This window comes from Hermetia illucens, chromosome 3 (genome assembly GCF_905115235.1).
Source record: "Hermetia illucens chromosome 3, iHerIll2.2.curated.20191125, whole genome shotgun sequence".
In the NCBI taxonomy this organism is placed as follows: Eukaryota; Metazoa; Arthropoda; class Insecta; order Diptera; family Stratiomyidae; genus Hermetia; species Hermetia illucens.
In genome coordinates this window covers 4,876,749-4,889,759 of record NC_051851.1, presented here as the reverse complement: position 1 = coordinate 4,889,759, position 13,011 = coordinate 4,876,749, and the positions used below count along the sequence as shown (strand labels likewise).

The following is a 13,011-nucleotide window of genomic DNA, read 5'->3' as shown; positions in this document are numbered from 1 at the left end:
GATAAGGGCTTTTCTTTATCGCCTTAGGTCTTCTTCCAAAATGCGGACTGTACTCTAGTTCAGTATTAGAATACCAGTATCGTATCGTTGGAATACCTATTACCAGTTCAGTTCTCAAAAATAGAACACGGTTCCGGAGCCGGAGTCTATCTCTCGAATAAAAATGAAAAGCGGGTTTTTCCTTTGGGATAATATGGAAGAATTTTTCAAGATGAAGTACATGCGATGATATGAGTGGCAAACTGGATGATTGATAAGCGGCGGCGATAGCCAGGCTGCATTGAGGGCGTTGTGTGAATGCGAAATCGTTTGAGCGCTATTACTAGATTCAATACGTTGGAACTTATCTGTCTATCTGGTCATTGGGGTTTAGAGGGAAATGAAATCTCGTATGCCTTAGCAAAAGAGTGTTCAGTCTCCCCTGATGTCAGGACCGAAACCAGCAACTGGGGTATTGGCAGCATTGCTAAGGTCTTCAGAAAGTGGAAGCGAGCTTCCCATTCTGACAGGTGGCAGAGCTTAGATGCTGATTGACATACCAAACTTTTTCTGCCAGAATCTAACATGCATTCCGCAGAGTTTATCCTGTCGGAAAGCATGAAGACTTACAGAAGTATTGTAAGCATTCTGACAGACCATAATGCACCAGCTGGACATGTATTCAGAATAGGAATTGTACAAGACATGTGTCCCTCTTGTAACGAGGAAGCGCAATTCATGGAGTATTTTCTATATGAATGCCCAACCCATGGACTCATCAGACATCAGATCTTTGGTGCTGATGTGCTTCAGTTGCAACGGGTAGCATCACATCCATTAACGGAAATCCTGGGATACATAGTACGGGGGAGTCGAATAAAATGAGCCACCAGGGTCTGGATGCTTAGAGGCTACAAAAAACTTCCTCTCCTCTAGCACAAACACACAGCAACACAAGCCCAGCGGGAGGGGAGGGACGAAAAGGTCCAGAGTACTCCAGAGAGCCCGCAATTAAGTCATGAGACTTGAAATAAAGGAACAACGAGTGGGCCCCCGTCAGTTCCCGAGTTCTATAAATGCAATCTGAACTACTTTTCGTTTCTGTTAAGAAATCTCGCGACCTTGAAAATATTCCACTCTTATTCGCGAAATTTCACGATAGTACTTAGTCACTTTTGCTAATTTTTTTCACGCGTGCCATCTGCAAAAACCAAACATGTTTTACGCGATCTATGCTTCCATATGGGTGTGTGCTTCAGAAGTTAATTAGGGGCATGTTGCATACATTTTTCCAGCTGAAAATCTTCACTATATTTGTATCTTTGTATCTTTTCCGTACAGTTGGGAAGATCTAAAAGATACCAGGACGTGTTAAATGTGATTATTTAAGTAACCTAGAAGAAAGTATCCACGACCTCTAATATTATACCCACATTTCAACATATGTATCTTATCTTGGCAATAAAACTACTAAAATTCTTTTCACTGTCGCCATTCCTGTTATTCACTGAAATTTATATACTAACGGACTATCTGGAATTTTTTGTGCTATCTGAATATTTTTCCAGCTTTCTTTATTTAAATTTGCCAAAAACAAAAAAAAAAAATTATGTCAATTTGTAGGTTGTTAACAAGCCAAATGTTGATGCAATAACGAAGCTTGGAATGCCAGTAATTTGGAATTCGCCTTGGTAAATTGCTGAGATAGCATTCACTTTCTGCACTTCGCCCGTTGGACACATTCAGAATTCAATTGAAACAAATGGAGTTTAGTAACCTCTCTCCGCTGTAACGTGTGCGGGCTTCATACTGTAATTAATATTACACACATACTTGCTGTGGGATACCGACGAGTGTATCTGTATTCGTTGGTATCTTTTCAAGCAGAGATAGTGATAGATAGCTTAGAAATGTGGAAGGCTTTATTCTTCTCTCTTTACGCTTTTTATTAGCTTGTAGGCTGTTACGCAAGCCTATGATGTATTATATTAGATACAAAAGAGCTGAAATGTGCTGCGACTATTTACATATTGTAAAACAGACAATGGAATATGCAGAACTAACGCAAATAAGGTGTGGGTTGAGCTGCGGTGCTGCAAGGTCGCCAGACCAACTTCAGTAGAAGGTGGAGTGGCTCAATGCATTGGAGATACATATGAGCCACTCTGAAGTGAAACTTTTGGAATGTTAATTGAGTTTAGATTCAACTTCAGCAGTAGATTTTCCTCTATTGAATGACCATGGATCTTTCAACTGAATATGACATTTCTTGTAAATATTGAAAAGCTCGGCCGAACCCATCTGTTTTGAGCCACTAGACTTCCATGAAAAACTCCAAAACGAGGGTTTTTCCCAAGGTACCTATGACTTTGCGGAGTAATTTCAGTTACCTTCGTTTACAGGTGAAACATAGCCCAATTCTTGGGTACGCCTTTTCTTTAATCATGGAGGAATGATAAGCGAATCTCAGGCAGCAGTGAACTAGGCACTATCTACCTAGGTTTCCTAAGATAAAACTTGAGAAAACATCGAGGGGCATACAATTTAAGAACATGTACACACATGATATTTCGTATCTATAATTTAACAATTTCGCACTTGATACTATCTAGATAAACGACCTTGTATTACATAAGTGTTTGAAGATAATTTCACTACGGAAACTGATGATCTGAAAGCCTGCAACCTGATAGATAAGGCAACACGTTACAGCGTGAGAGTGTCTTATCACATTATTCCATGATGGGTTCCCCAGATTTCTCCAACCATACTTAGGTCACCACCAATTCTATGCTTTCTAGAGGTTGTCCGCATTCAACCTTCCCTTCGAGTAGGTTTCTGGAAATTTTCCTGTCATCCACCCTTGATGTACACCCAATACTTTTCAGTTTTAAGGTTTTGTTTGCAAAACAAAAGCTTATTAAAATCGGTTCAATGTCTGTCTGCCCGTCTGTCTGTCTTTTTTTTTGAGGAGGTGGAAATCTTCAAAAGACACTGGTCTGGACACACCAGCGTGTGGGATTTTTATCCACTAAAACCACCCCCGACTCCCTCCCTGCCCCGCGGAACCACCATAAGGTATTACATCACGGGGCGGAGTCAGCTCACTCTAGCTTAATCCCATTTCTTCTATATGCGGCGCACGTGACCGCGTTTTTCTCCTTTCCTCTGCCTTTCGCAATTTATCTTGAATTGATGCGATCATGGAGTTGACCGCATCCCAATTCTCTTGATGTGCTAGCATTTTTGGCACCAGGTTTTCTGGTACCAGCACCTCTCCTAGAGTCTCCTCTAGGTTCCTCCTTTCTTCCACAAATCTCGGACAGTGGAAGAATACATGCTCTGGGTCCTCTGGGACTCCCTCACAATTTAGACAGTCGGGTGAGGTCTCTAATTTAAACCTGTGAAGGTATTGGAGATATCCTCCATGCCCCGTGAGAAACTGGGTGAGATTATAATCAATTTCACCGTATCGTCTCTCCAACCACTCCTTGATGGCAGGAATGAGCTTGTGAGTCCACCGACCCTTTCCCGAGTGTTCCCACCGCTCTTGCCAACTATTTATGGATCTCTCCCTCTCAGCCTTCTTCGTCTGCAATAAGGGAGAGATTGGCTTCGCATGGTATATATTCGCCATCTTATCTGCCAAGATGTCAATCGGCATCATTCTAGAGATGACGAATGCTGCATCATCTGAGACAGTCCTGAAGGCAGAGCATACCCTCAGAGCTGTCCTCCTGTAGACTGCATTCAGTTTGCTAGTGTTAACTGACATCCGCAACGCCTCGCTCCAAACTGGGGTCGCATAGAGCATGATTGAGGTCACCACCCTAGCTATAAGCAGAGAGGTATGCCGTGGCCCTCCCACGTTCGGCATCATCCTCGCCAGGGCCATACTAGCTTTGGATGATTTATCACAAACATACTGTACGTGTTGCTTATAGCTGAGCTTCCTGTCTATCACCACCCCCAAGTATTTGATGGCCGGCTTGGAAGTGATGATATGATTCCCGACTCTAACACAGGCGTAATTTCTCTTCCGACGCTTCGTGATGAGGACCGCTTCCGTTTTTTCCTCCGCAAGCATCAGACCAGAGCTCTCTAACCAGTATTTGACAGCACTGATTGCCTCGCTTGAGTATAACTCAGCATCTTCGAGATGCTTTGCGACAACAACCAGTGCAATGTCGTCAGCGTAACCCACCACTGTGGCTTCCTCCGGAAGGGGAAGATTAAGTACATCGTTGTACATGATATTCCACAGTAGTGGGCCCAATACGGAGCCCTGCGGGACACCCGCGGAAACGACGTACTCCTGCGGTCCGTCATCAGTGTCGTACCAGAGCCTCCTTTCAGTTAAATAACTATCGACAATTGCGGCGAGATAGGCGGGAATACCAACCTTCGCTAGGGATTTGCGTATTAGATTCCAATTGGCCGAATTGAATGCATTTTTCACGTCCAGGGTTACTACCACGGAATATTTGCTGGTACTACCCTCCCTCTGTCTGTCTCTCTATCTGTTACAAGCATTTTTCTCAGAAACGGCTATACCGATTGACACGAAATTCGGTGAGAAGGTGGGAACTGTGGACAGACAGTGATATCCTTCTAGGTTGAATTTAGGGGGGGGGGGTATACATATACATGTAAAAAGGGGGTGTACAATTTTTTTCACAGAATGTAGTCATGTGGGGTATCAAATGAAAGGTCTTGGTTAGTACTTTTCGGAACCGGGCTTAGTTTTGAGATTTGTTAAAAAGGCGGGGAGTGGGAGGTTTGAAAAGTGATGATTTCTTTAACGGACCCATTCTCAGAGACTCTCCAGCCGAAAAATCTGAAAAAATTCATGAAGCTGCCTCTATATGGTGCCCAGGCGTCACAATACGCTCCATATCTATTCAAATTAAGTTAATAATAGTATGTTACCATATTTTTGGAGAAATTGAGTAAAACCGCCCTTAAGTTTGTCCCAGAGTTATAAAAGTTGGTAGTAGTATAAAATATAATATGAAGCATATCCCCAAGTTTGATCGAAATCATACTATTATTAACAAAGTTACAGTAGCTCAAAGTTGACTCTCCACTGTAAATTTACTGCAACTAATATATAGTGGGTAGTCAGACATGCTATATGCAAATACATAACGGGCTACGTGCAAATGGAATACACTCAAATATACTCACAGAAGAAGCAAACAAAACCTTTCATACCTGAAGCGCCCAGCTTCCGGTTTCCCGACTTGTTACTTCATAGAGAAGATCTGATCAATGGTAGATTTTCCACGCTAGACGATTCTTTGTCCGGGTGGCCCAAGCGGTTAGAGCGCTGGGTCGCGGTTCAAATCTAACTCACTGACTTTCATTTATCGATCCGCTTTTCGTCTGACTTCATCTCACTCAGAGGATTGAAAGATCGATCCTTCAAGTTAAGTGGATTCACCCCACAGTCTGCCTTACAACCGGCCGCATGGAAGGGCACAGCGAGCCGGCTTGACGCTGATGTTCATCCAGGTTCATCGCAGGTTCATCCGTTCCACGGTAGAATATTAATGATGCATTCGGAATTTGCACATAGTTGTCCATATCCACCCCTGGACGTTTTCCAGATCGGTTTTTGTCCACGGCAATATTCCGAATGCATAAGCCAGTGAAGGGATAGCGAATACATTCAATTTGTTTATTTTATTCTTCCCCGAGAGATGCGATTTCAATACCAGCTCTATGCATCGCAGGAATTCGGACAGCAGAGCATCCTTCAGATGACCAATTGTAGAATTCCAAGGTGCCCCCGCATTCCCCGTGTTTCCAATAAATGTCAAAACTAACACCAGCTTGGAAAAGTACCAATCGAGACCTTCCATTTGATACCCTACATGACTATATTCGGTGATAAAATAATGGTGTTTGCATGTATGGGAGCCACCCCCACCCACCCCTTAAAATTCAACGCAGCGTGTTACTTACATGTGGGTAATTTTGTTTTACAAACAAACCGTTAAAAAGGAATATAGGCGGTTGCGAAAAGTCGAACCTAAAGTTCAGAAGGGGGTAAACAAATGGCCAATGTGCAAACATTGGCTAGTGTAGGAAAACCTAAGGGGAAGAAAAACAATAAATGGATTAAAGTTACCAACGAAAAGGCGGAAAGGAAAGAGGAAGCGCGACTTCGTCCAGAGGGCATAGTTACCTCTAGAAAGGGCAATCTGTCCCATGTGGAGATACTCAACAAGGTGAAATTCGATCCCGACCTAAACGATTTGATCTGAACGGAAATGTCAACAGAATCTGCGGAACCCAGAAGCTGAAAAGAACAGCGTGGGCAAAACTGACAGGCGTTGACTGCAATGAGAAAATGAGGTTTGTTCAAATGTCAGGCTGGTCTGCAACAGTTTTCAATGAGCAGACCTCCATAGCGGTGTGGTTAAACCAACTTAATAAAGTAGGCGCCGCTACAGAAAGAGCTTTTCATCTGGTACAATTCATCGCCAAAGCATGTGACGTGCCAATGCCTAAGAGACGCACATTCTTCAATAGAAGACCTTCAATCAGCCTATCACCAGCTAGATGAATGGCTCAAAAGACAGCAGGATCGATCAGAGGCGAAAAAAACACGCCTATAAAGAAACCCACAAAATCCTCAAGTTGGCCATTCAGCGAAGCAAGAGGGAATGCTTTAAAGAGCTCCACTCAGAGGCTGGCGTAAACCCGTAGGTTAGTACCTATAGAATCGTGATGGGACGGTTCAGAGGTCGTTCATCTCCGCAGATCACGTGCCCTATTCTCTTGTTGAAAGTACCTCAGCAAGAAAAGGGGCACCGGCAACTTTCAGCGATCTCTGAATATGATGGCGATGCCAGCAGTCACCAGAGAGGAGTTACTGGAGATTTGGGGTAGAATAGGCGACAGTAAGTCTCCCGTGAAATCCAGATCCAACATGTTCGCTGAGTTGTTCGAAACGTGCACGTCCGACAGGATATTTCCTGCAGCATGCCAGACCATTGAAAGCACCAGCGTATCCGCGAGGCTCAGTAAGATTCTGTCCAAGGAACATAACAGCTCATCCTTCTTTAAAAAGTTGGAAGGCTACCGGACGGAATATTCTGGTGAAACCTTGGTTTAGACGCATTTTCCCGCCAGCGGGGAGGACTGTGAGTCAGAGCCTTGCTTGAGGGTTTGTGGCAACCCAAGTTCCCAGTCAGAAGCAGCTTTCTTGCTGGTTGGTTGTGCCTTAGCTTATTGAGATTTACCGGAGCTGTATCTCTTTCGGATACGTACCACAGTCTTGGAGAAGCATACGAGTGGCTTTCATACCGAAAGTGGGCAGGCGCGGCTATAAGTCCGCAATGGACTCTCAACCAATTAGCCTCATCTCTTTCGTGTTGAAGACGCTAGAGCGCCTCCTGGACAATCACTTAAGGGTGATTATGGAGAGAACGCCTTTCTCTAAGTCCGCTCAAAGGTAGATCCTCAGAAACCGCTCTCCACGAGGTAATTGGCACGATTGAGCGGTCGCTGCAGTACAAGTAGTATACCCTAGCTGACTTCTCAGATATAGAGAGAGCATTCAACAACGTTAGTATCAACACCATCAAGGAAGTCTTGATCAGTATTGGATTGAAGGAGTATCTTACGCATTGGATTATATCCGTGCTAAGTACCAAGATAATCTAGTCAGATCTGAGAGGTAACCAATTAACCAAAGCTGAGAACAGAGGCAGCAGAAGTTTTACGAATATTGGGCAGCCGTGGGGTGAAGGTAGTGGCGTATTCCGACGGCTTGATGATATTAGTCTCAGGGGTGTTTCCGTCCATTATGAGCGGCATCATGGAAGGAGCATTGGAAAAGGTGTGCATGTGGGCCGGAAAATGCGGACTCGGCATAAATCCAACCAAAACGGAACTGATGCTATTAACCACCAAGGCAAGGGTACCTGAATTGCACCTACGACGGCTGAAAGATTAAAGATTGGTTCTTTCCTCTAATCTAAATTAACTGGGTGTAATCCTGGATCCAAAACGAAGCTCCTATAGGTTAGTGGTAGAGCGTTAGCCTTCGCTTCCAAGAGTGTGCGGTTCGAAACCCACTCGCTGCATACGAGCTTCCAGTCGACTCAGCTGTAAATGAGTGCCTGGGTGCAAACCTGGGGGAGTTGAAGATAAATGCGGTACACACACACATGTTCAGAAAAAATTGTAGATCGAACATAGAACTGAGAGTTAAGAAGGCCGATATAGCCTTGTACGCCTGCAAGTGAACTTTTGCAAAGAAATGGGGTCCCCGGCCGAGGATGGTTCTCTGGAGGTTTACCGCTGTGGTGCGTCCAATCCTCTATTGTATGCTGGCATGCTTTGAGCAAAAAGTACGAAGCTTAATAGTATTCAGAGGACTGCATGTGTAGGTGTTATTGGGGCTCTGCAGTCCTGCCCGGCAGATGCTCTCAATGTTCTCCTGCATTTCCTCTTTCTAGATCACCACATTAAATACGTTGTAGCGTGAGTCCGGATGCTGGACAGCGAAACCCTGTGGCTATAGTAATATCCTAGACGGAATACCTCGAGAAATCTGGGCATTCCCCATGGACTATGCACATGCAAGCTGAACTTCACAAGAAACTTTGCTATGGTCTTTCCAACCAGGGCAAAGTGGAAGAGCGGTGATGTGTTGCAGGGTTATGACACAGTATTCTTCACCGAGTGATCAAAGATGGCCTGTGGAGCCGGCGTGGATATTTTTTCGAATACATACAGTGTATCAGGTTCGTATGGTCGTCCAGGTTTCGCCAGTGTATTCCAAGTGAAAATATTGGCGATACTGGAAGTCTGTCGATGGCTGGAGCATGAGACCAACCCCAAGCGTAACATAGATATTCTGACCGACAGCCAAGGAGCTATTAAAGCCTTTTACTCAGCGACGATAACATCTAGGCGGGTGGGCCAGTGCAGAAACGCGCTGGACAATCTGGGCGGCATGCTCGAGGTCTTTCTCCTCTGATTTCCCGAGCATAGGTAAATAGAGGGGATTGAGCACCCGGACGGATTGGACAGGCCGCTCTTGACAGCCCTTCGGCGGGTACAATTGGTATCTCACTGGCGGCAAGACTCAGACTACTTAGCACCCGGAGGCCTCAGGTGGCGAAGGATTACCACCTGTACGAAGTCAAGGAGGATTTGGCCCGCTTATAACGGATGACGAGAACTTCTGTTGCCGGACCCATGCAAATACATTACGGCGGTCTGTACCACGCACTGGCCCGTAGGGGACCATGCCGCCAGGCTCAGCATACCCTACAATTCGCATTACCGAAGCTGAGGAGAAGGGTGGGAAACCTTCAAGCCCAGCGTTAGCCAGAGTCAGGCTACGGACACTGGGACCTCAAAGAGATTGGACACCTCAAAGAGATTTCTAGCTGCAATGTGGGAGAGCTACTTTCTTTCGTGAAGGCTACGAGCTGGCTCTGAAGATCCGAGCTGACTAGACTCTGGAGATTGGGAGTGAACTACCCCATAATCGAATAACTTCTCCAGGTAATGGAAGGGAGAATAGAATATGACTTCAGTGGGCAGAAATCTCACGCATTGGCGTAAGCGGTTCACTTTCTTTTGATGCTCTCCAGGTACATTCAAAGCAACTAGACAAGGAGACAGTAACTGTATTTCAGGATTTTCTTCAAAAAATGAAATGAAGGGTATTGTATGACTCCTACATTGCAGTTAAGGTTTAGCTAGAAATTCTAGGACTTTAGTCAAGACTGAGAGTTGATGAACCCATTCTTGTATATGATAAATGCGCATAAATTTGGATAGAATTTTGGGCTCAAAAATATCAATTTTTCAATCTATTGACCATCAGTTGACCCCCAATGCAATTTTCTCTATAAATTCGGGGAGAAAGCGTTGCCTTAACTTATATTCTTAAGAACAGAAAAAAGACATAATTTTCTCTGGCACCATTTTCGCATATTATTTTTCATTCCATCGTGTAGTTTCCATGAGAAAAGGAGTGCGCGTGGAAAGAGTTTTTATTATTATTGTATGCATGACCAATTGACCTTCGGAGCTAATATACAGATTCAAAAGAATCTAGTGTTTCTTTTTGTCTAAAGCAACAGATACAGCGTCTTGGGCGCTTACACGTGAACCTTGTATCCATTATCGGACGTGATGATAGGTTGAATTATGTCCAGAGAAATTGATTGATTCACTAGGTCTGACCGCCTCAGAATGTATAATATCTGCTGTTGTTTGGTGGGGCGTGGAATAATAATAATAATTCGTGATATCTTTACTTAGAGCGCAAAGCGATGGAAACTGTATCTTTCTTGTTCTAAGTTTTCTTGTATTTATGTTGGCATAAAAAACAAAGCCCAAATGCAGCTTCTATATTGAGTCCAGCAACAGAAGCATACAACATCCAAGCACTTGTATAATTTTCGATAATTCCGCTGAAACACTCATTCAAACTCTGTCCAACACTCGGCCGGATAAAATGAAAGACATTCATGTTATCGTCACAATGCAACATCTTCCCATCCCAAACAAAAAGATTCTCGGTTAGTCATATCAACAAGAAAAGCTCCGCCACTTTTCCCACTTATCCCAAAAAGATATGTAATTAGAACAAAGACTATTGTTCCTCCAGCACGAGCGCCGCGGACATGTAACAGCTGCTGGAAGTTGTCCATACAATCTATGAATGCATTACAAACAAAATGTCCCAATTTTCTTCGTCAGAACTGATATGCCCACTACCGAAGAAAACCCTCCACCTTTGTGCATATTTAGACGCAGTGGAATCAGGAAAAACCAGTTCCCGGAATACGGTGAATCAACTTTACAAGAGTGGCTGAGTCGCGAGTCAGGTTGACGTCACCTGGCGATCTTGTTTACAGACTACACCGCACCGTCACCGATCAGATACATAAATCTAAGATACTCACCAGATTTCCTGCCGCGTCAGATAGAAGACAATGATCGCTGGTAAACACCTAGTATCGCGCGTCCCACGACAACAACACAATCTATTGTTGCTCGCTCGTAGCGGTAAGATAAGCGGTTGGAAGCTGCACGATCACTGATCACTAAACTACAATTAAGAAAAGTGCAATAATTAGATAACAGTCAGAAGATAACCGTTGTTAGCATCGCTCGCTGGTACAGGGAAGATCAGCTCGGGCACCCCGATCCGTTGGCGCATGCAGTACCCACTTTCCCGCACACGATCACTTTCCTCACGAATTCCTCAGATACTTTCTGGCATTGCCGATCGATCAGCGGATTTCAATTAGCGTTTCAGATAGTGCATTGAGGAATTTCTGGGCGCACTATGAGCTCACGAGCTTCCAGGAATTCAATTTCGCGGTTGTATGACTCACTTGGAAGATCACTTCACATTCGCGAATCACTCACTATGCGCGATCGGAGGAAGCACACCCGCATTTGATCATGGACTACTGCTGCCTCGACTCGTACTGGGTTGATGGAAGTTCGTTTGGTATCTCGGATCGACGACTCACTGGTCTGGGCTAAGGTGGAGCTGGCTCAATCTTAATGTTCCACATATGGTTGCATACATATGAGTTTGGGGGAGCCAAGTTGGTTTTATAGCGCTGGGTCGTTGCCGTCGTCCCCGATCGGTTGTATTAGCGATAAAATCATATCAATAATAACCATTCAACGAACACCACTTTACGTGTGTACTCGAATCGTTACTACTTCAGATACAAGATACAAGATCGTTACTACTTCAATCTTCTTGAAGAAGCTACGAACATTTCAGAGGGGAAAGCAGTTTATCGAAATTCAACGAGCACGCCAAGAATGCAGGCCCGCGGAGAGTGGAAGGCGATACCACGTACGATCGACACCGGGGAAAAAATTTACATTAATTATTGTTTACCTGGGCGCTTTGCCATGGAGGTGAGACTGAGGTGGTTCTGGAGAGGTGCTGCGCACGGAAAGGCGATATCACTGTCGGCTATGGAAATCTATCTGTTAAGTGTGGACTATCGCCTTTTCAAATTATATAATAGATAAAACAGAATCGAGACGCGATATTCCATTTTGGTTGATTCCACAAACACAATGTGTTACTTAGTTGGAGGAAAATAGATACAAAAAGCTACTGAATTCATCTCGATTTCGAAAAGATACAATTCTAAACTTGGCTTCATTTCTCTGGCCTCAAAGTCATTTGCGACCTTGACTTGATACGTATAAATATGCTTCAGACATTCTAGATCTAACCCTCTGCTAGAAGGTTCTGATATTCGCATATTGAGAGCATTTTTAAGGTTTTTTATCAAACAAAACCTTATTAAAATCAGTTAACTGTCTGTCTGTCTTTTTTTTTCTTCCGGAGGTGGAAATCTTCCAAAGACATTGGTACACAGATTCCACCGTGTGGGATTTTTACCCACTAAAACCACCCCCTAACTCCTGTCCTTTTCTCCGCGGGACCACCAGGAAATATTTCGTCGCGGGGTGGACATGGCTCTAGCCTCTCCCTTCGCCCATTGATTGCATTCTCAACCGCGCTTTTCTCGTCTCCTCTGCCTCTCTTAATCTGCACTGAATCCGCCCTACCATCTCCTTTACTGCATTGCAGTTCTCCTGGCATTATTATATTTTCCGGTGCTAGTGTTCCTCCCAATGTCTCCTCTAGAATCTTCCTTTCCTCAGCGAATCTAGGATAATGTCGTAGCTTGCACAGTTGGGTGAGCTGTCCAGTTTAAACCTATAGAGATATTTACGCTAACCGCCATATCCCGTGAGAAACTGCATGAGATCATAGTTTACCTTACCATGCGTCCACACCTTGATGCTGGAAATCAATCTGTAGGTCTATCGACCCTTTTCTGCCTGTTCCCACCATTGCTACCACTTCCTTAACGATTCCTCCCTTTCAGCGCTTTTCACGTGCCGATCGAAGGAAGAATCGGGTTCATCATAGATACATGCCATCTTATTGGCCAAAATGTCGATCGGCATCACTCTGGCTACTGCAAAGGCCGATTCGTCCGAGATGGTTTT

The 13,011-nt window shown here is 44.3% G+C and overlaps 1 protein-coding gene across 2 annotated transcripts in view; it reads right to left on the bottom strand.

Annotated features, from left to right (window-relative positions):
• LOC119651630 (shootin-1) overlaps nt 1-11,706 on the bottom strand; it is an 88,557-nt gene extending 76,851 nt beyond the window's left edge. The window contains exons 1-2 of one of the 2 annotated variants that reach the window (XM_038055294.1): nt 11,355-11,706; nt 10,920-11,065 (exon numbers count right to left, since the gene is read on the bottom strand). The gene's annotated coding sequence lies outside the window, so the exon portion shown is untranslated. Of the gene's footprint in view, nt 1-10,919 lie in introns of both variants that reach the window. The other variant, XM_038055293.1, reaches the window with a different exon arrangement.
• Nucleotides 11,707-13,011: the final 1,305 nt, after the last annotated feature.